This window comes from Schistocerca americana, chromosome 4, assembly GCF_021461395.2.
Source record: "Schistocerca americana isolate TAMUIC-IGC-003095 chromosome 4, iqSchAmer2.1, whole genome shotgun sequence".
Taxonomy (NCBI): Eukaryota; Metazoa; Arthropoda; class Insecta; order Orthoptera; family Acrididae; genus Schistocerca; species Schistocerca americana.
The window spans coordinates 434,103,846-434,127,062 of NC_060122.1; the positions used below are offsets into that span (position 1 = coordinate 434,103,846).

The 23,217-nt window shown below is 48.7% G+C and overlaps 1 protein-coding gene across 3 annotated transcripts in view; it reads right to left on the minus strand.

The window, feature by feature from the left end:
• The window catches only part of LOC124612463 (mediator of RNA polymerase II transcription subunit 15), a 153,259-nt gene that overhangs the window by 113,237 nt on the left and 16,805 nt on the right, over positions 1–23,217 (minus strand). The gene's annotated exons all lie outside the window — the stretch shown is intronic.

Genomic DNA, 23,217 nt, shown 5'->3' on the forward strand with positions numbered 1-23,217 from the left:
AAACTAATTTCTTTTGATGCCATATAAAATGAAAGAAGTGGAATACATCACCAGTGTGCCAAGTATCTACATCCAGATCTACACCTCACAAGTCACATTATGGTGTATGACGGATGGCCACTAATGTGCGTTGTCAAGATTTTTTTTAATCACTAGTTGAACTTTAATATTTTTACCATTCTTCTGCTTCAATTTTATGTTCATTTCAACACACATACCTGAGCTTTGTAGTACTACTGCATTTGCTACATTTTCACATCTATTTGGAATGTGGTTCATTTGTCACATATATATGCAATTTTCTAACTATCTGATCAGTTTGTCAAGTATTAAAAGATGGAGACAGGACCCGCTAACTTAGAGAAATCATAAAAACCTGTTCAACTTACTATTGTCAAGGATAAGGAATGCTTAAGGTCATGCCTTCATTGTTGTGCTACATCTAAAACTTAAAACAGAGTGTGGCAGAAAAAAGGGGCTAACTCCATCTAAAAGCAATTAAAACTGAAAAAAGACAGCTGGCCAAGGAAGCTGGCAGAAGAGGTAGGGTCTAGGGTCCCTTAGACTCAGCATGTGGCAGGTCATACACTGACCTCAACCACCCTGGCTCCATCCCAACAATAGTTTAAAACATTACACCTGATTTTTTTTTTTTTTTTTTTTTTGGGGGGGGGGGTTTAAGGGCGCTCAACTACTGAGGTCATTAGCGCCCAGTCACAATTGTTAGAGCACATAGAATCTAGTAAAACTCAAGGGGGGGACACCAGAAAGTTCTTACAAACAGGCAGATAAAATAAGTGAAAGAGTTAGATGTCTTTGGACAATCCAGTCAAAGTAATGAAAAAGAACACGAGCAGCTGCTCGAGCGTCATCCGCTAAAATATCCTGTAAAGTAGATGGCAGAGACAGGACAACACGAGATTGACAAAAACGTGGACAAGACAATAAAACATGGCGCACTGTTAATGCATGACCACAAGGGCACTGCGGGGCTGGGTCACCGGAGAGCAGGTAGCGGTGGCTAAACCGGCAATGCCCAATCCGCAACCTGGTCAGAAGGACCTCTTCTCACCGAGATGGTCGGGAGGAGGCTGTCCAAGCAGTTGGGAACGGTTTTACTGCCCGGAGCTCGTTTCCTTGAAGTGAGGACCAAGTATCCCACCACAAGGACACAAGCCTCTTACAAACAACCCCACTAACGTCAGATGACGGGACACAATGGGAGGCTGGCCGTGGCAGGAGGACTGCAGCCTTGGCTGCAGCATCAGCAGCCTCATTCCCAGGCACTCCTACATGGCCGGGAACCCACAGAAAGCTGACGGGAGAGCCACCCTCAGCGAAAGAATGGAGGGACTGCTGGATCCGTTGCACCAAGCGATGGACCGGATATGGAGCTCCAAGGCTCTGAAGAGCACTGAGTGAATCAGATCAGAGTACATACCATGAATGGCGGTGGCGGCGGGCATACTGAATGGCCTGATGGAGAGCAAAAAGCTCGGCCATGAAGCTGGAACATCGGTCGAGGAGCCGGTATTTAAAGGTGACGGCCCCGACGACAAAGGCACAGCCGACACCATCGTCAGTTTTGGAGCCATCAGTGTAAATAAAGGTGTGACTGGCAAGTCGCGCACGAAGTTCGACAAACCGTGAGCAATACACTGCAGCTGGAGTACCCTCCTTCGGGAGCGAGCTGAGGTCAAGATAAACATGAACCGGAGCCTGGAGCCAAGGTGGTGTCGGGCTCTCACCCTCTCTGAAGGTGGTAGGGAGGGCAAAATCCAATTGTCGAAGCAGGCGACGAAAGCGGACTCCAGGGGGCAGCAGGGCAGACACATACAACCCATACTGACGGTCGAGAGAATCGGCGAAGAAGGACTGATAAGAGGGGTGGTCGGGCATTGACAACAGCCGGCAGGCATACCGACAAAGCAGTATGTCACGCCGGTAGGTCAATGGTAATTCGGCAGCTTCAGCATAAAGACTCTCGACGGAACTAGTGTAGAAAGCTCCGGTCGCAAGATGTAACCCCCTATGGTGGATGGAGTTGAGACGGCGTAAGAGGGATGGCCGAGCAGACGAGTAGACGAGGCTTCCATAATCCAGCTTTGATCGGACTATGGACCGATACAAGCGAAGCAGGACAGTGCGATCTGCTCCCCAAGATGAACCACTAAGAACTCTGAGGACATTAAGGGAACGTGTACAACGAGCAGCCAAATAAGAGACGTGCGGAGACCAACAAAGTTTCCTGTCCAGTGTGAGCCCTAGAAACTTAGTTGTTTCCACGAATGGGAGAACAACAGGACCGAGACGTAAGGATGGCGGAAGGAACGCTTTATATTGCCAAAAGTTGGTGCAAACCGTCTTCTCTTCAGAGAACCGGAAGCCATTTGCCACACTCCATGAGTATAGGCTGTCTAGACAACGCTGAAGGCAGCGCTCCAGGAGGTATGTTCGCTGGCCACTGCAGTAGATCGCAAAGTCATCGACAAAAAGAGAGCCTGAGACATTAGGTGGAATGCAATCCATAATTGGATTGATCGCTATGGCAAAAAGGGCTACGCTCAAGACGGAGCCCTGAGGCACTCCGTTCTCCTGGAGGAAGACGTCGGACAATACGGAACCCACACGTACCCTAAACTTTCGATCTGTTAAAAAGGAATCAATAAAAAGGGGCAGGCGACCACGTAGACCCCACCTGTGCATAGTGCGGAGGATACCTCCTCTCCAACAGGTATCATAAGCCTTCTCCAAATCGAAGAACACTGCGACCCTTTGGCGCTTTCGCAAAAAGTTGTTCATGATGAACGTCGACAAGGTCACAAGGTGGTCAACAGCGGAGCGGCGGCGACGAAAGCCGCATTGAACATTGGTAAGCAGCCGTCGAGATTCAAGAATCCAAACTAACCGAGTGTTAACCATGCGCTCCATCACCTTACAGACACAGCTTGTACGAGAAATGGGGCGGTAACTAGAAGGAAGGTGTCTATCCTTCCCGGGTTTGTGTATAGGAACAACGACGGCGTCACGCCAACGCATGGGGACTTGACCTTCAGTCCAGACGCGATTGTAGGTACGAAGAAGGAAGCTTTTGCCTGCCGGACAAAGGTGTGCCAGCATCTGAACGTGAATGGCATCTGGCCCCAGAGCAGAGGACCAGGACAGTGCAAGTGCACGTTCGAGTTCCCGCATAGTAAAGGGGGCATTATAATTTTCCAGATTCAGCGAGTGGAAGGAAGGTCGCCGAGCCTCTTCTGCCTCTTTCCTGGGAAGGAAGGCAGGGTGGTAATGGGCGGAGCTTGAAACCTCCGCGAAAAAGCGGCCGAAGGAGTTGGAGATATCCACAGGATCAACAAGGACCTCATCACCTGAAGTCAGGCCAGGTACCGAGGAGTGGGCCTTAATGCCCGACATCCGGCGCAGGCCACCCCAGACGACAGAAGAGGGAGTAAAACTGTAAAAGGAGCTGGTGAAAGAGGCCCAACAAGCTTTTTTGCTGTCTTTGATGACTGTACGGCATTGCGCTCGGAGTCGTTTGTATCCAATACAATTCGCCAACGTAGGATGGCGGCGAAAGGTGCGTAAGCACGTCGTCGAGCACGGATAGCGTCTTGACAAGCCTCATTCCACCAGGGGATGGAAACGCGACGTGAAGAAGAGGCAGTACGAGGAATGGAACGTTCGGCAGCATTGATGATAACAGCCGTGAGGTATTCGACCTGACTGTCACAACTGAGAAAATCGTGGTCCGGAAAGGTCGCCAGGGAGGAGTAAAGTCCCCAGACAGCTTTCGGTATATTCCAGCTCGAAGGACGTGGGGATGGTGTGTGGTGCAGGAGATGAACGACACAGGGGAAGTGGTCGCTTGAATAGGTGTCAGAAAGGACATACCACTCGAACCGACGGGCAAGAGTGGTAGAACAGATCGAGAGGTCCAAGTGGGAGTAGGTATGAGTAGAGTCCGAGAGGAAAGTCGGGGCGCCAGTATTGAGGCAGACAAGATTGAGATGGTTGAAGACATCCGCGAAGAGGGAGCCTCTCTGACAGGATGCAGGAGAGCCCCAAAGGGGATGATGGGCATTGAAGTCGCCAAACAATAAAAACGGCGGAGGAAGCTGAACAATCAGGTGCATCATGTCAGCCCGACTAACTGCGGATGACGATGGAGTGTAGACGGTACAGACAGAAAAAGTAAAGGCAGAAAGAGTAATACGGACAGCTATTGCTTGGAGTGGGGTGGTCAATGGGAGGGGATGGTAATAGACATCGTCCCGAACGAGCAACATGACCCCACCATGAGCTGGAATACCGTCCACAGGGGGGAGGTCAGACCGCTCCGAGGTATAGTGAGTAAAAGCAATATGGTCAGTTGGGCGCAACTTGGTTTCCTGGAGACCAAGGACGAGCAGACAGTGCAGGCGGAGGAGCAGTTGTAATTCCTCCCGATTAGATCGAATACCTCTTATGTTCCAATGTAACAAAGCCATCACTAGTCAGAAAAGAGGGGGAACGAAACGGGTGAAGAGCTGGTCACCTCGACGGCCGCGGAGGGCCAGGTGTCGAGGGAACAACATTACAACCGGCGGGAGGCGGATCCTGTTCCATCGAGTCGTTGCCAGCGGCGGCCACTTTCCCGGGTTGCGTAGGAGGGGCAGCATCATTCACCGATGAGAGGCCAGCTGAGCGCCTGGCAGCAGAGCGTCTCAGCGAAACTGAGGACAGCCGGGAGCAGCGACTCACGGATGGAGCGTCGGACGAAATGCGCCGGGGTGGAGAGGGGGATAAAGATTTCTTCTTGGAGGCCTTCTTGGAACGCCGATGAGGCACGGGGATGGTGGGCTGGACCCGAAGAAGGTCCTCACACATGGGGTCCGTTTTGGAACGCCGGACCTCAGAAGGCGGGGTCCGGAACGTTTCCCCGATGGACGCCTGAGAAGAGGATCGCTTCTCAGGCGGCGGAGGGGGAGGAGGAGGAAGGGTGGCCCCCGGGGCAGAGGGGGCAGGGGCCGCGAGGGAGGAGGATTGGGAAGGGAGGGATTTGGGAGGTGGAGGGGGGACAGGATAGGGGTGAGGATACTGTGGAAGGAGTGGACACGACTGAGGCAAACGAAGTTGTCAACGTCACGGGATGGAGGCGATCATACTTCTTCCTGGCCTCAGAATAAGAGAGACGATCCAAAGTTTTTAATTCTTGAATCTTCTTCTCCTTCTGATACGCGGGGCAGTGTAAAGATCTAGGCGAGTGGATGCCAGGACAATTGACGCACCAAGGTGGTGGGGTGCATGTATGTTCCTCACGGAGAGGACGTCCGCAATCGCCACAAAGGGGTTCAGCCTCACACCGTGACGACATGTGCCCAAAGCGCAAACACCGAAAGCAGCGCATAGGAGGCGAGACGTAAGGTCGCACGTTGCACCGGTAGCACATCACCTTTACCTTCTCCGGGAGAACGTCCCCCTCGAAGGCGAGGATAAAGGCTCCGGTGTCGATGCGACCGTCTTTGGGGCCGCGCTGAACTCGCCGGACAAAATGCACGCCTCGGCACTCCAGGTTGGCCCTGAGCTCCTCATCAGATTGCAGCAGGAGGTCCCGATGAAAAATAACCCCCTGCGTCCTATTCAGTGCCAGATGCGGGACAATAGACACTGGGATGTCCCCTAGTCGGTCGCACGCCTGGAATGCTGCCGACTGCGTGGCGGAGGCGGTCTTTATAAGAACGGACCCCGAACGCATTTTACTGAGAGCCTCAATTTCCCCGAAGATGTCCTCGATGTGCTGGACAAAGAACATGGGCTTGGAGGTGGCGAACGTCCCCCCATCGGTCCGAGAACAGACTAAATAGCGGGGGAAGTACTTCGCCCCAAGCCGGCGGGCCTGTCCTTCCTCCCAGGGAGTGGCCAAGGGGGAAAGGGCAGGAGAACCAGAACCAGAGACAGTACCTTTCTTTTTAAAAGACTCTGCTGCAGAGCGACCTGATACATGTTGACGTTTCATCTGCGAAACGTCCGCCCCAATACCACCCACTCCGACTAGGGGCTCTCCCCACGGGCGCCACCCAGCCTCAGCAAGGGCCACCTGGCAGGATGACCGTTGCCGGGAGTCCCGATGCCCCAAGGAGACGGGCATCTACTCCTTGGCCGACATGGGGAGGGTGCAGCTCAGGTATCGGTAGTACAATCCCTGTGTTGTCAGGGGGCTACAACCTAAAGGGTACATGACGACCCCACCACAACGGGCTGGCTACCGTGCTGGATTTCGGGTGCCATGGAAAGTCCATCATGACCATAGGTGCAGATGGGGACGCACTATGGGCGTAACTTGTGCAACCCATCAGGCGTTTAGGCCCAATTTGAGGAATAATGGGTGTGGTTACAATGCGGAGTACCAAGGTCTTAGTGCACTGAGGACCAGTGATACACCACGTAAGGCGTCCTTCCCCAAAAGGCTCGTACTTCTGTAGAATTTTGAAAAAAGGAGGTCAAACCCCAAGGGGGACCATCACATGGAAGGTTGAAACGGTTGAAACTCCTTTCAGTTGCCTCTTACGACAGGCAGGAATACCTCGGGCCTATTCTTACCCCCGAACCCGCAGGTGGATCACCTGAGAATAAAAACCACTTTCCTGTAGAAAATGAAGAACCAGTTGTTCAACTACCCATACAGAGTCTGGCAATATTGGAAGTAAAGCATCTGGAAGATCATGCTTAGATGGAGAGCAAGAAGGATATCCACCAGGATGTCAGTGTTACTGTCTCTGAGGCTCCAAAAGTCCAATGTAGAAGCAGCTCATTATATAAGATAAATCTGCTGCTTAATCTGACATGACTGATAAGGAAGGGACAGAATGGTGGACTCCTCCCAAGTGGAACACAATGAACAGCACCATAAAGCATAAGTCTCCTTCATGATGCAGAGTTTATTAGAGGAGACCGCCCATGACATGTTGTTCCATCTCTGAATCTGCATCTGGGATCATCAAAGTGAATGCTGGGTGAGTAATCACTTCTCCAGTCAAATGATCAGCCAGTTAATTTCCCAGGAGACCAAGAGAAAGACAACAGAGCAAGCAATATGACTGTGGTCAGATAAAAGATTGTGAATATCAAATGTCAAAGGGTGACAAGAGTAACTTTGATCAACAGCCTGGAGATGGCCACTGAGACACTACAAACAAAGACTCTTTCAAGAGAGGTCTGTCTAACAAAACATAAGAGCTCCCTTAACAGCTACCAGCTCTGCTGTGAAAACAATAGAAATTTCCAAGCAGAAAATGTTGTTCTACATCTATATCTACATGATTACTCTGCAATTCACATTTAAGTGTTTGGCAGAGGGTTCATCGAACCACAATCATACTATCTCTCTACCATTCCACTCCCGAACAGCGCGCGGGAAAAACGAACACCTAAACCTTTCTGTTCGAGCTCTGATTTCTCTTATTTTATTTCAATGATCATTCCTACCTATGTAGGTTGGGCTCAACAAAATATTTTCGCATTCGGAAGAGAAAGTTGGTGACTGAAATTTCGTAAATAGATCTTGCCACGACGAAAAACGTCTTTGCTTTAACAGCTTCCATCCCAACTCGCGTGTCATATCTGCCACACTCTCTCCCCTATTATGTGATAATACAAAACGAGCTGCCCTTTTCTGCACCCTTTCGATGTCCTCCATCAATCCCACCTGGTAAGGATCCCACACCGTGCAGCAATATTCTGACAGAGGATGAACGAGTGTAGTGTAAGCTGTCTCTTTAGTGGACTTGTTGCATCTTTTAGTGTCCTGCCAATGAAACGCAACCTTTGGCTCGCCTTCCCCACAATATTATCTATGTGGATTTCCAACTGAAGTTGTTCGTAATTTTAACAGCCACGTACTTAGTTGAATTGACAGCATTGAGAATTGTACTATCTATCGAGTAATCGAATTCCAACGGATTTCTTTTGGAAGTCGTGTGGATCACCTCACACTTTTCGTTATTTAGTGTCAACCGACACCTGCCACACCATACAGCAATCTTTTCTAAATCGCTTTGCAACTGATACTGGTCTTCGGATGACCTTACTAGACGATAAATTACAGCATCATCTGCAAACAACCTAAGAGAACTGCTCAGATTGTCACCCAGGTCATTTATATAGATCAGGAACAGCAGAGGTCCCAGGATGCTTCCCTGGGGAACACCTGGTATCACTTCAGTTTTACTCGATGATTTACCGTCTATTACTACAAACTGCGACCTTCCTGACTGGCATGACATTTCAAAGCACATTCCATCCTATCCATTGTTTTACAGCCATTAGTGTCAGTACAGTAGCACCCTCATACTGCTAAAGAGCTAAGAGTAACAGACACCGAAAGAAAACTGGTGTGACTTAAACTATACGTCCTTGAAACAGAGCTGTCCTAATTTGTGATCTGGATACTGACCACGAGAAGGTGTGGGGTCACACATGGGTAACCACTTTCTAAGAGGGCTAAGTGAAGGTCACAGCTGAGGGCCTCTAGGTACAAGCCACACGAGTGAGTAGTCAGGGGGTCTATGCTCTTTGTATGCAAGGACAATTTGGTAAGTTGAATGAACAGAAAATCTTAGGATCATGATTGCAAACCAAATGTAAAAATTACTGACATGCAGCGATAGGGTGAACGCTGGCATGACAGTGGTCACTACCTCATTGACGACAATGAGTCACAGTGTAACACTCAACACAGAGCGCTGCAGGACACCATTCTCTTGGACCTGTGGGGGGCTGAGTAATGTACCAACTGTAACACATAACTGGTGGGGCAAACACTGACAAATAAGCAGGAATGAGCCTCAAGAGCCCCAGTCTTGGAATGTAAGTACAACTGGATAGTGTCAATCAGTGCCGTATGCCTTACGCTGATCAAAAAAGGACTATGATGACATGGCATTTAGATAAAGCCTGTCAAATTGCTGTTTCCAACACAACCAGATACTTCATTGTGAGCTGTCCCTCTCAGAAACCACACTGATAGGATGTCAAATGGTTCCGTGATTCAAGAAAGCAGTGAAATCATTGGGATACCATGCTTTCAAGCAGTTTTCATAGCATGTTGGTGAGGCTAACTGGTCAGCAGCTGTCTATGGACATGGGATTTTTGCCTCATTTAAGAATTGGGGTGGTGATACTATCTCACCATCATGAAGGAAAAATACCTTTTAGGCGAATATGACAGAAGATCCTGAGTTGACAGAATCCTTCAGTAATCATCAGATATTGGCTTATCTGATAATGAATTTAATCAGGGCCTGGTGCCATATCATGTGATATCATGCGACATGTCGAGAGCTTGAAGCTGTTCCCAGGCACTGAAAAGCAATTTGGAAGGACAGAGGTCAGATGAGATAGAGGATAGGTAATTACTTCAACTTTTATTTTATGTGTTTGAAATGTAGACAGGTTCAGAAGAAGATGCCAACACTGTCAAAAAGTGTGTTACGAGGTGTTCACCAAGAACCAATGCATCAGTAGAGATACCGCTGTGAAACAGGAGAGAGCCCAGAACACTTCTGGATCTTTGGAGGCTCAGCAGACTATGGAACTTGGCCCAAATCTGCGATGATGAGCCATACTTTTAGCACAAAGTCGCTTAGAGATCATGAGGATGGTCTGTCAAGGATGATGTTTGAGATGTTACAGAGCCATTAACAATCCTAAATAGCTGTGGCAATGTCTTTGATCTACCATAGCACCTACTAGTAGGGGAGGAGGCCCTGTAGGAAAGAGAATAGTAGTTCCAGCAGCACAGATAAATACAATGAAGATGATTCGCCCAAACTCATCAATGCAATGTGGCAAAGATGAAAGCAGAGATACACAACTGCCAGCTGGCTCTTCGAAGAGCCTAACATGGTAACTGGACTGTCAGTTGGTGACAAATTAGTGATAGAATTACCACTACGTGATCACTGTGACAGAGATTGTCATGTTGTGAACAGTGAAGCAAAGCCACGAGATTACGAGAAGAAATCATATGTTCGATAGCCAAAAAGGTGTCATGGACAGCACTGAGGTGGGTAGGAACACAGTCATTGAGGAGAGAGAGAGTAATAAGATCAGAAAGAAGCAGGTCAATGAGACAACAACAAGGGGTGGTGCACAACGAAATCTCCAAATGGGAGGAGAGGGAGGAGTGTTGTTCCATCTGAACGTATGAAAGTGCCCTGGCTGAGGGTAAATAAACAACACAAATGGCAATCGCTAGGGTCGCTCACACTTGCATAGCTATTGCTTCTGATGTAGTACAGAGGGGAATCGACTGTACAAGAGTACAAACCAATGTACAGACACCTGCGGATGCGATCTTGAGGCCAGTACGTTACTGACAAAATGCATGGTAACCTCAAAGAGTTGGGAGAATGGTCATCAGGTTGGTTGGTTGGTTTGGGGGATTAAAGGGACCAGACTGCTATGGTCATCGGTCCCTTTTTCCAAAGACAAAGAACACCCACAGAGAATAAAAACGAGGAACAGAAGAGATCACAGACGATACAGAACAAGAGAAACTGAGACAAAGACAAGACAAAACGAACTAAAACCACACAGAGTGTGACGGTGGTTGGCCGACCATAGAAATAAAAAGGAAAAGCCAACCACTTGAAACACATTAAAAAATCAGTTTAAAACCGGAGACCAAAGGCCAGAATCAACACAAAACAATAAGATAAAAACAGAAACACTCAGATTAAAGAATAAAAACCCCCTGCCCGAATAAAACGTAAAACTAAGTCAGCCATAGCCGAGTCATCTGTTAAAAGGGCAGGGAGCGAGTCAGGCAGTGCGAACGACTGCCTGAGCGCAGCTAAAAACGGACACTCCAATAAAACATGAACCACGGATAAAACGGAGCCACAGCGACATAGAGGCGCGTCCTCACGGCGCAATAAGTGGCCGTGCGTAAGCCGAGTGTGCCCAATGCGCAGCCGGCAGAGGACAACAGACTCCTTGCGAGAGACCCGCAAGGAGGAGCGCCACACACCGGTAGCCCCCTTGATGGCCCGAAGTTTGTTGCGTGAAGGCAGGCCGCGCCATTAAGTGTCCCAAAGGGCCAGAATTTTGCGGTGCAGGAACGCTCGCAAATCTGTCTCCGGGAGGCCAACGTCCAGAGATGGTGAACTAGTCGCCTCTTTCGCTAGCCGGTCAACATTCTCGTTGCCGGGGACCCCAACATGGCCTGGGGTCCACACGAAGACCGCAGAGCGGCAGCAACGCGCAAGAGTATGCAGGGACTCATGGATAGCCATCACCAGACGGGAACGAGGAAAACACTGGTCGAGTGCTCGTAAACTGCCCAGGGAATCGCTACAGATAACGAAGGACTCACCTGAGCAGGAGCGGATATACTCTAGGGCTCGAAAGATGGCGACCAGCTCAGCAGTGTAAACGCTGCAGCCAGCCGGCAAGGAACGTTGTTCGGAATGGTCCCCTAGAGTGAGCGCATAACCGACTCGACCAGCAACCATCGAGCCGTCGGTGTAAACAATGCCAGAGCCCTGATACGTGGCCAGGATGGAATAAAAGCGGCGGCGGAAGGCCTCTGGAGGGACTGAGTCCTTCGAGCCCTGTGCCAAGTCTAGCCGAAGGCAAGGGCGAGGAACGCACCACGGGGGTGTACGCAGAGGTGCCCGGAAAGGAGGCGGAACAGGGACAAGCCCAAGCCCGGAGAGAAGCTCCTTGACGCGTATGGCGATCGGACAACCCGACCGGGGCCGACGTTCCGGCAGATGGACGACCGACTGCGGGAACAGGAGACGATAGTTAGGATGCCCGGGCGAGCTTAGAACATGGGCAGCATAAGCGGCCAGCAAACGTTGGCGTCGGAACCGCAGTGGAGGGACACCTGCCTCCACAAGTAAGCTGTCCACAGGGCTGGTGCGGAAAGCACCAGTGGCAAGGCGTATCCCGCTGTGGAGAATTGGGTCCAGCACCTGCAACGCAGACGGGGATGCTGAGCCATATGCCAGGCACCCATAATCCAGACGGGACTGGATTAACGCCTGGTAGAGCCGTAACAGGGTAGAGCGGTCAGCTCCCCAGCGGGTGTGGCTCAAACATCGGAGTGCATTGAGATGCCGCCAACACGTCTGTTTGAGCTGCCGGATATGAGGCAGCCAAGTCAACCGGGCATCGAAAACCACCCCCAAAAACCTGTGGGTCTCCACCACAGCAAGGAGTTCGTCGGCAAGATAAAGCCGCGGCTCAGGATGGACTGTTCGGCGCCGGCAGAAATGCATAACGCAGGTCTTGGCTGCCGAAAACTGAAACCCATGCGCTACAGCCCAAGACTGCGCCTTACGGATAGCGCCCTGTAGCTGACGTTCAACAGCTGCAATGCCAGTAGAGCTGTAATAAAGGCAGAAGTCGTCAGCATACAGGGAAGCGGAGACAGAATTTCCCACGGCCGCAGCAAGCCCGTTAATGGCTATTAAAAACAGACAGACACTTAAAACAGAGCCCTGTTGCACACCGTTCTCCTGGACGTGGGAGGAACTATACGAGGCCGCGACTTGCACGCGGAAGGTACGACACGACAGAAAATTGCGGATAAAAATCGGCAGAGGACCCCGAAGACCCCATCCATGAAGTGTAGAAAGAATGTGATGACGCCATGTCGTATCGTACGCCTTCCGCATGTCGAAAAAGACAGCGACTAGGTGCTGACGGCGGGCAAAAGCAGTACGGATGGCCGACTCCAGACTCACCAGATTGTCGGTGGCGGAGCGGCCTTTACGGAACCCACCCTGAGACGGAGCCAGAAGGCCCCGAGACTCCAGTACCCAATGCAAGCGCCGGCTCACGATCCGTTCAAGCAACTTACAAAGAACGTTGGTGAGGCTAATGGGACGGTAGCTGTCCACCTCCAGAGGGGTCTTCCCAGGTTTCAAAACGGGGATGACAATGCCTTCCCGCCATTGCGACGGAAACTCCCCCTCGACCCAAAGACAGTTGTAAAGATCGAGAAGGCGCCGCTGGCAGTCCACTGAAAGGTGTTTCAGCATCTGACAGTGGATGCCATCTGGCCCAGGAGCGGTATCAGGGCAAGCAGCTAGGGCACTGCGAAATTCCCACTCACTGAATGGAGCATTGTAAGATTCCGGGTGGTTGGTGCGAAACGAAAGGCTCCGACGTTCCAGCCGCTCTTTAATGGAGCGGAAGGCCTGGGGGTAATTCGCAGAAGCGGAACTCATAGCAAAATGCTCTGCTAAGCGATTTGCAATGACGTCTGAGTCGGTACAAACGGCTCCATTCAGTGAGAGCGCAGGGACGCTGGCAGGGGTCCGATAGCCGTAGACGCGTCGAATCTTGGCCCAGACCTGCGAGGGAGTGACATGGAGGCCAATGGTGGACACATACCGCTCCCAGCACTCCTTCTTGCCTTGTCGGATAAGGAGGCGGGCCCGCGCACGCAGCCGTTTGAAGGCGATAAGGTGGGCTAAGGAGGGATGTCGCTTGTGACGCTGGAGCGCCCGCCGGCGATCTTTAATCGCTTCAGCGATCTCAGGCGACCACCAAGGCCCAGCCTTCCGCCGAGCGGACCCAGAAGAACGGGGAATGGCAGATTCGGCGGCAGTAACGATGCCGGTGGTGACAGATTGAACCACCGCATCAATGTCATCAGTAGAGAGAGGCTCAAAAGCGGCAGTGGAAGAGAACAAGTCCCAGTCAGCCTTATTCATAGCCCATCTGCTAGGGCGCCCAGAAGAGTGACGCTGTGGTAGTGACAAAAAGAGCGGAAAGTGGTCACTACCACACAGGTCGTCATGCACACTCCATTGGACAGACGGTAAGAGGCTATGGCTACAGATGGAAAGGTCAATGGCGGAGTAGGTGCCATGCGCTACACTGAAGTGTGTGAAGGCGCCATCATTTAACAGCGAGAGATCGAGCTCCGACAACAAATGTTCAACGATGGCGCCTCGACCTGTGGCCACTGACCCACCCCACAGAGGGTTATGGGCGTTGAAGTCGCCCAATAGCAAGAAAGGTGGCGGCAATTGGGCGACCAGTGCAGCCAGGACATGCTGCGAGACATCACCATCCGGTGGAATGTAAAGACTGCAGACGGTAACAGCCTGTGGCGTCCATACGCGTACAGCGACAGCCTCTAAAGGCGTCTGGAGAGGGACAGACTCGCTCTGCAGAGTGTGAAGGACATATATGCAGACGCCACCAGACACCCTTTCATAAGCTGCTCGGTTCTTGTAATAACCCCGATAGCCACGGAAGGCGGGGGTTTGCATCGCTGGAAACCAAGTTTCCTGGAGAGCAATGCAGAAAAAAGGGCGAAGGCTGAGAAGTTGGCGGAGCTCAGCTAAATGGTGGAAAAAACCGCCACAGTTCCACTGGAGGATGGTATTGTCCATGGCTGAGAAAGGCGTGAAAGGACTGGGAAGGCAATTTACGCCGCTTGTTCACTCACTACCACCGATTCAGTACCCGGACGAGAGGCATCCATGGCGTCTGAGGGACCAGCGAGATCAAGGTCCTCAGCGGACGCTAGAATCTCGACTTCATCCTCAGACGCAGAGCGCGAAAGGTGCGGTGGGGTTGGTGCCACCGCAAGTTCTTTGGCCTTAGAGGTCTTTCTCTTGGACTTCTCTCGCTGAACCTTGGGTTTCACCGGCTGGGAAGGCTTCACCGATTCAGTCTCCGGGACAGAGGAGGATCGTGAAGCCCTACGCCCGGCCGCTGGTGAGGACTTATGCCACTGGTGGCCGTCATCCTTGCCGCTGGTAGAACCCTGGGAAGGGAGGGTCCCAAGGGAACTCTTACGGGCGAGAGTAGTCGAAGAAGTTAGACGCTTCTCCGGCTGAGAAGCGGGGACGGACGTCCCCGACGGGTGGGAGGAGGTTGCTCCTGAGGTAGGTGGTGCAGGAGCAACCTGTTGGGTAGAGCCCCCCACGGGCAAGGGGGCAGGAGGAGTCTTACTGCTTATCGAGCTGGCTGGAAGTCTCGAAACTGATGGAGCTAGCACAGTTGTTGTAGCAGCTGCATAAGAAGATGTCATTCTCACAGGATGGAGTCTGTCATATTTCCGTTTGGCCTCAGTATAGGTCAGCCGGTCCAGGGTCTTATATTCCATGATTTTGCGCTCTTTCTGAAAGACTTTGCAGTCAGGCGAGCAAGGTGAATGGTGCTCCCCGAAGTTGACGCAGATGGGAGGCGGGGCACATGGAGTATCGGGATGAGATGGGCGTCCGCAATCGCGACATGTGAGGCTGGAAGTGCAGCGGGAAGACATATGGCCGAACTTCCAGTACTTGAAGCACCGCATCGGGGGAGGGATATAGGGCTTGACGTCACATCGGTAGACCATCACCTTGACCTTTTCCGGTAACGTATCACCCTCGAAGGCCAAGATGAAGGCACCGGTAGCAACCTGATTGTCCCTCAGACCCCGATGAACGCGCCGGACGAAATGAACACCTCTACGTTCTAAGTTGGCGCGCAGCTCGTCATCAGACTGCAAAAGGAGATCCCTATGGAAAATAACACCCTGGACCAAATTTAAACTCTTATGTGGTGTAATAGAAACGTTAACATCCCCCAACTTGTCACAAGCAAGTAACCTGCGGGACTGGGCGGAGGATGCCGTTTGTATCAGTACTGACCCAGAGCGCATTTTAGACAAGCCCTCCACCTCCCCAAACTTGTCCTCTAAATGCTCGACGAAGAACTGAGGCTTTGTGGAGAGGAAAGACTCTCCATCAGCTCTCGTGCAAACTAAGAATCGGGGCGAATAACTGTTACCTCCATCCTGAGACTTACGCTCTTCCCACGGCGTGGCCAGGGAGGGGAACGTTTTCGGATCGTACTTCTGAGCATTAAATTGAGCCCGAGAACGCTTAGAGACTGCTGGCGGCTGGCCGCCAGCGAGAGATGATGTACCACGCTTCATTGCGGGTCATCCGCCCAGATGCCACCTACTCCGACCAAGGGCCCTCCCCACGGGCGCCACCCAGCCACAGCAATAGCCACCTGGCAGGATGGCCATTGCCGGGAGTCCTGATGCCCCAGGGAGATGGGCATCTACTCCTTGGCATACGTGGGGAGTGAACGGCGCAGGCATCAGTAGAGCGATCCCTGTGTTGTCAGGGGGCTACAACCAAGAGGGTACATAGCGGCCCCACCACAACGGGCTGGCTACCGTGCTGGATGTTAGGTGACATGTGGTCCATGGGCGTCGGCAGTGCAGAAAACGGCCCTGCACAATGCTTGGCAGAAAGTGCACGCAGGGGCGCATCGATGCCCAAGAGATGGAGAGCGGGCAAGACTGCAATGCAACGACGAATAAGATGGCGAAAGTTCTCAACGCAACACGGACACAATGCACCAAGTAAGGCGCCCTCCCCCAATCGGCTCGCTCTTCGGAAAAATTTTGAGATATGGAGGTCAAACCCGACAGGGGACCATCACATAAGGCCGAAACGTTTGAGACTCCTTTTAGTCGCCTCTTACGACAGGCAGGAATACCGCGGGCCTATTCTAACCCCCGAACCCGCAGGGGGAATGGTCATCAGGAAAACATGTTACCTGTACAAGGGTTGCCCAGAAAATAATGCACTGCTTTTTTAAAACAATTCTTTATTGAATATAATGAGAATTAAACACAGAGTATGGTGTTTTATCTACACACCCTATTTTTCCATGTAATCTCCACCCCGTTCTATGGCCTTCCTCCAACATGAAACAAGGGTGTGTATGCCCTGTCAGTACCAATCCTTGTCCTCGTGGCAGAATCAGTGCTTCACTGTGTGAATCACTTCCTCACCATTCTCAAAATGTCCTCCCGAATGGCATTCTGTAATGGCCCAAGCAAATGGATGTCCTAACGGGGTAGGTCAGGTTTGACACCACCTTCTGATGACCTCCCCCTCCATGCCCAGCGACTAACTGTACTACTGTCGACAGTAGATGCTCCATAGACTTTGCACAAGCATTTGTGAATATTCCCCACAGTTTCTTTTTCAGTGACAGCACATTGCTTGTAACTTACATCACTTATAGACAACATTTGGAAACTGTCCTGCAGTTCTGGTATCTGTCGGAAGTGACAGAAACTTGACGCACTAACCCAGGAGACTTCAAATAATACATACGTAATGATTCACATTCATAGCATTGTTTTCAGCTGAGAAAAAGATGCAGTGCATTACTTTCTAGGCAACCCTCATAGAACAACACAGATTACTGTACAGCATGAAATTACTAGTTTATTTCTGAGAGGTAACAATGATATCTATTGCAGCTCCACTGAATCATCATAAAAGGGTGTCATAGATAGATGTGGAGCACTCACGACAGTTCATGTCCCAGGTTAACTACATCTCATCAGAGGAGGAGGGGGGAGGAGGACAAGGGGGGAGGGGGGGGGGGGGGGCACACCATTCAATTCATACTGATTCTGAGTATGACTGCGTAGAGGATGTGGTGCCTCCAGGATATTCAGAGTAGCCTTCTCCCATGACTTCTTTATCTCTTTCACTGCTTTTGGCAGCCATGACACATAGGAGTAGAAGAGGAGTTGGCAGCTCTAGGACCTATAGCCCACAGTCTGCAGTTCCTTCAGTTACAGACTGGTGTGTAGATGCCAGAGGAGGGTGTTGCCTCTCTGGCAGGGTAGGGGAATGGCTCCCACAGATGGTGCTGCAGGAACCATAAGAGGAGAATGCCAATAGAACCCCACAGCCAAAATTATTTTGATAACTGCTGGAAGTCAATTAATTTCAGTGACTAATTACACAAGTACCAAAAGTGACCTGGCCACTATTATGACAAAGTCGATACCATGGTGACAGAATAAAAACAATTTTTTTTTTTTTTTTTTTAAGTTTCAAAATATGAGAAGTGATCTGAGATATTCAGTTCCTGTATTCTGAGTTCTTTAATTAGAGAAGAACACTTCACTGGTTGGGGGAGGATGGTCATTCCCACAACTGACACAGACAAGTGGTAACACACATGGTAGATTTTCATGAATTGGTCTCTCTCTCTCTCTCTCTTTCTCTCTCTCTCTCTCTCACACACACACACACACACACACACACACACACACACACACACACACACACACAAACCATGATTCTGACCTCCTGTAGAAGCAAGCTCCCTTCAAAAGAGAGGATGACATTCTGAAGATGAACTTATTATCTGGCAGACCTTGATGTACATGACATACGAAGGATCCGTCACTTCTACAAATGTTCGCATAGTTCTTCATCTGTCCACTATGTTAGGTCCTGGTGAAAATTTAAACCCCTTCCAGGTTTACATTCTTACAGAATGTTATGGTAATACTGCAGTATGTCAGCAAGTTGTTTACAAGGCAGTAATTCCCAAGATTGGGTAGGATTTGTCTTCTCGATTATGATGGAACCACTTTGTAATCTACTAGGGGGGGGGGAAAAAAAAAAATTTCATCAAATACGTTTTCAATATTCTCCGCAACGAAACTTGGCTTAGTAGAAAGAAAGGGTCTTCCCCCTGTTCCGATGCAAACCAGGAACTGAGGGAAGCAAGTGTCTGCAAACCACTTGGTCTTGTTTTCCTTCCGTGGTGTGACCTAGGAGGGTAAATTCTTAGCTACATCATAGACTGCACTATTGCTGTTGTATGAAGGGACTGCCAGAGGCTCACAGTCACTGAGTGATAAAGCCGGTCTTTTCATGACACCAGATATCCACCACAGTACCACCTAGCCTGAACAAGGGCTCTTCCCCTATGTGCCACCCAGCCAGAGGCCATCTGGCTTGATGACCAGAGCCTGCAGACCCAGTTCCCCCAAACGGACAGGCACCTACTCCTCAGCATGCGAGAGGAAGTGACAGCTCAAGCATTAATAGTTTGATACCTACATGGTCAGGATGCTACCACTGTACAGGTATCTGATGATCCCCCATATGGGATGGTTGTTGTGCTTCCTTCCCCACACAGCACACATTTCTGTAAAAAATTCTTCTGTAAATTTTGTTTGGAGAGGTGGAGGTCAAACCCACATGTGAGAACCAAACATAAGTAACCGAAATGTGTGGTGTAGAATAAAGGGAAAAACCATAATCTACATCCTATGAATAAGTTAGACAGCATGGAATCTGCCATACAGGATAAGTTCTAAAAAAGACACAGTCAGAGAATAAAATTGCAATATGTGAAAGGAAGAAGTACTGCAAAAGCTTGGAGTGCAATGCTTGCCGTGCACGTACTCGCAAAGAGCTGCAAGCCCCGTGGGGGAGACTTATCCAATTGCAGCTTACTGTCTGTCACTTTGAGTCTATTTCTGCTGTCTTGACTGTGGTTCTTACAGCAAATAGAAACTGTAGATCATAGGGAGGAGGCACAATGAGGTGCAGGATTTTCCCATGCATATTCACTGACTGGCACATCTGCTAATTTGTTTCCTTGAGGTCTCGTGCCCTGGGACCCAGCAGAAAGATACTTTCTGTACAAAGTCTTTGTACACAGAAGATTATAGCAAATACTTATCAGCTGGAAAGATGCATTGTATAGCTCTAACAGCACTCAAGAGAGTCTGCTAGACAAGGAATTTTGCATCAAGCATGTTTCTCCTTTGCCCCAGCAAGCTCCAGATTACACATAACTGTGTCAAGCGTAACTACTGGTGACAACAATATGAAAAGGATAGACACTACTCATCTCATCATTGAGTAGATGACTGGCACATCAAAAAGGCACTTCTAGCTACAATTTATCAGACTAAGTCCTTCATCAGACGTAGACAAAATGACACACACACACACACACACACACACACACACACACACACAGAGTCATTTCTGGACATTAAGGCCCAACTGCAACTGCACCTACAGACAACTCTCTCTCTCTCTCTCTCTCTCTCTCTCTCTCTCTCTCTGTGTGTGTGTGTGTGTGTGTGTGTGTGTGTGTGTGTGTGTGTGTGTGTTGTTGTTGTTGTTGTTTTTGTTTTGTCTATGTCTGACAAAGGACTTAGTATGATAGCTACACAATTACACAATATTTAGCTGTGTCTTTCCTACACAATATTTAGCTGTCTTTCCAAAGTGCCTGTCTCCCACTCAGAGCCCAATCTATGATGTGAGTAACATCAAATCTTTTCATATTATTGTTATTCCATCCCAGACTTTCCACTGTTTTGACAACTAATGACAAAATAAGTTTGGTAAATCGATCTTGTGAACTGGCACAAGAGAACCTCAGAGCAACCAACAGTGTCACCTAGAACTCGCCTGTTAGTGTCACATAATTGCAGAGCTCATACAAAATTTTACAAACCACTAATAAAGTGCTCTAAAGCTTTGTAATATTGGAGCAGGCATGTCACCCTGGTCTCCAATGCGTGTGACTAAGTTACTTCAGTGTGCTCCAGGTCTCCAGAAGCCTGACCCTCATGTCACTTAGGTATGGTACAGTGAAACCTCTTTATAACGTTCCTCCATATAATGTTTTCCTCTATGTTACGTCCGTGTTTTTCGGTCCCGACTAAAAGCCCATATAAACAATGTTCAATTTTCCTCTTTACTGCGTTTCCTCTATATTACAGTTTCCTCCATGTAACGCTCATATTTTTGGAACCCTGGTCAATTATTACCTCTTTATAACGTTTAAGTGACTGGATGTAGACGCATCGTTTTCCGTTATATGGTTTCACAGTTTGCACTGGCTCGGAAAGCCCGCGCTCAGCATATTTCACATGTCAGCGGCAAAACCCGGTCACGTGACAGGTGACGCACATTCTGCTTGCGATCTTTTTGGCGCCATTTCAGTCGATGCTTTGTATTAGTACTTAGTACTGTAGCGTGTTGTGTGAGCTGAGCAGCAAACAGTTTGTGTGCCTAGTAAGTGTGTGTGTCTTCGATATAACGTTTTTTTAAAGCTTTCATCAGTGGACATGGGTGAAAAGCGGAAGAATATTTCTCTGGAAGAGAAGGTTTCTATTATTAAAAAAGTGGAGGCATCTCCTGGCGTGAGTCACGTGGAGCTAGCGAAGCAATTGCGACTGGCCCCTTCAACACTCAACACTATTATGAAAAACAGATCGTCGATAATGGAAGGGTTTGAGAATTGTGGAAATTCGAAACGTATGCGTTTCAAACAATAGACTTACGACGAAATGGAGAAAGTTTCATTAACTTGGTTTCGGCAAGCACGTGCTGCAAACATTCCTATAAACAGAACTATTTTGAAGGAGAAGGCACTTCAAATATCACTTCAGTTAGGAATGGACAATTTTAAGGCGTCCAATGGATGGATTGATAAATTTCGACAGCGTCATGGTGTTGTGTACAAATCGGAATGTGGAGAAAGTAAAAGTGTGGACGAACCAACTGTAGCTCAGTGGATACAGACTCTCCCTAATCTGGTACAGGGCTACAAACTGCGTGACATTTATAATGCTGACGAAACCGGCATGTTTTTCAATTTAATGCCGGATAAGACATTTACTTTTCGTGGGGAAAATTGCCATGGCGGTAAGAAGAGCAAGGAACGCCTTACCGTTTTGTTGTGTACAAACGCTGATGGCAGTGAAAAACTGAAACCTTTGGTTATCGGGAAGCCAAAAAATCCGAGATGCTTCAAAAACATTTCCACGTTTCCATGCAAATATACAAACAATGCCAAGGCATGGATGACGAGTGAAATATTTTTACGTTTTCTAAGAGAATTTGACGCCAAAATGGGGAGTGCTGCAAGAAAAGTGCTGCTGTTTGTGGATAGATGTGCGGCACCTCCACCAGACGTACCCTTTCTGAGAAATGTTAAAGTAATTTTCCTGCCACCCAACTACACAAGCCGTCAGCAATCTTTGGACTTGGGCATAAGGTTGAATATAGGACAGCCCTTGTAAAAAAGGCCTTGAATTTGATGGACCAAACAAAACCGGGAAGTCAGCAAAGCTCACAACTGAAACTGAACATTTTACAGGCAATAAATTTAATTACGTACTCGTGGAGGGAAGTAAGTGCTGAAACTATTAAAAACTGTTTCACAAAAGCGGGATTCTGTGAGAATGAGATGGCAGCTCCTGTGGAAGAAGTTGCAAGTGATTTGCAAGAGTTTCACCAATTAATAGGCAGTGATTCTGTCACTTTTGAGGACTTTATGGCTGTGGATGACAACGTGGCAACCACAGGAGTACAAAGTATTGAGGAACTGACTGCAGAGAGAAGCTTGGAGAGTAACAGTGGTAGTGAAAGTGACAGTGACAAGGAAGATGACCCTGTGCCCTCATATACTAAGGCAGCTGAAGCCTTTGAAACATTCAGGAGGTACATGATGGCCCATAGACTTGAGGACAGAACAGTAGTTCAACTTGCTCATTTGGAGCATGAAATGATTGCCATAGAGTCTAGGAGAAACAGAAAACAAGCAAGCCTGCTTGAATATTTTAAAAAATCATAGGTATGTTATTTTCAGATTGCTTAGGTTCCTAGAGTTTTGTGCAAATTTAAGTTCCATTTGATAATTTAATTATTGAAGTAATTTTTTTGTAACTAATTCTTTTTTAATCTGTCCCATTTACTGTGTTTTCATGTAATATGTTCAGTATATCATAAACAAAATTTGGCTCATATTCTATAATTGGGTCAACTGAAGAATGGGATACCACCTGTCAGCTTTGGAGAATGATGTCAATCTTAAGAATCTGTTATAACTTTTTACTGTACAAACTGATTCATTTACTTTCACCCATCCACCTACCGAGCCCCATGTTTTAATTAAAAAAACTAATCAGTTGATACATTGATCATTTGCAATGAATATCATATGTTGTGAAAATTTAAAACGTTATCTATGGCACCATTTGTCAAAGCTGATTAGTGGTATCCTGATCTTCAGTAATGCCCTATAATTATTATTTGGACGCCTTCCTCTTTATAATGTTTTCCTCTATAGAGTGTTCAGAATTTGTAGTCCCTTGAAAAATGTTATATAGAGGTTTCACTGTATTAACATGAGCTTTGAGTCAAGTACAAAGACTCAGAAACTTACACAAACCTTTAAATTTTGTATTAGGTTTCCTCATCAGAAAAGTTACATCAGTCAAAAAGTACTATGAGACAGGTTAACACGAAATTTATACACACATGCACTTGCTGTAAAAATAGTTAAAATCGGCAATTTCAACTCCCTCCAATCCTGTAACTGTGAGTTGGAAGTAGTGTGTTTTATGGACTATAAGACGCTACG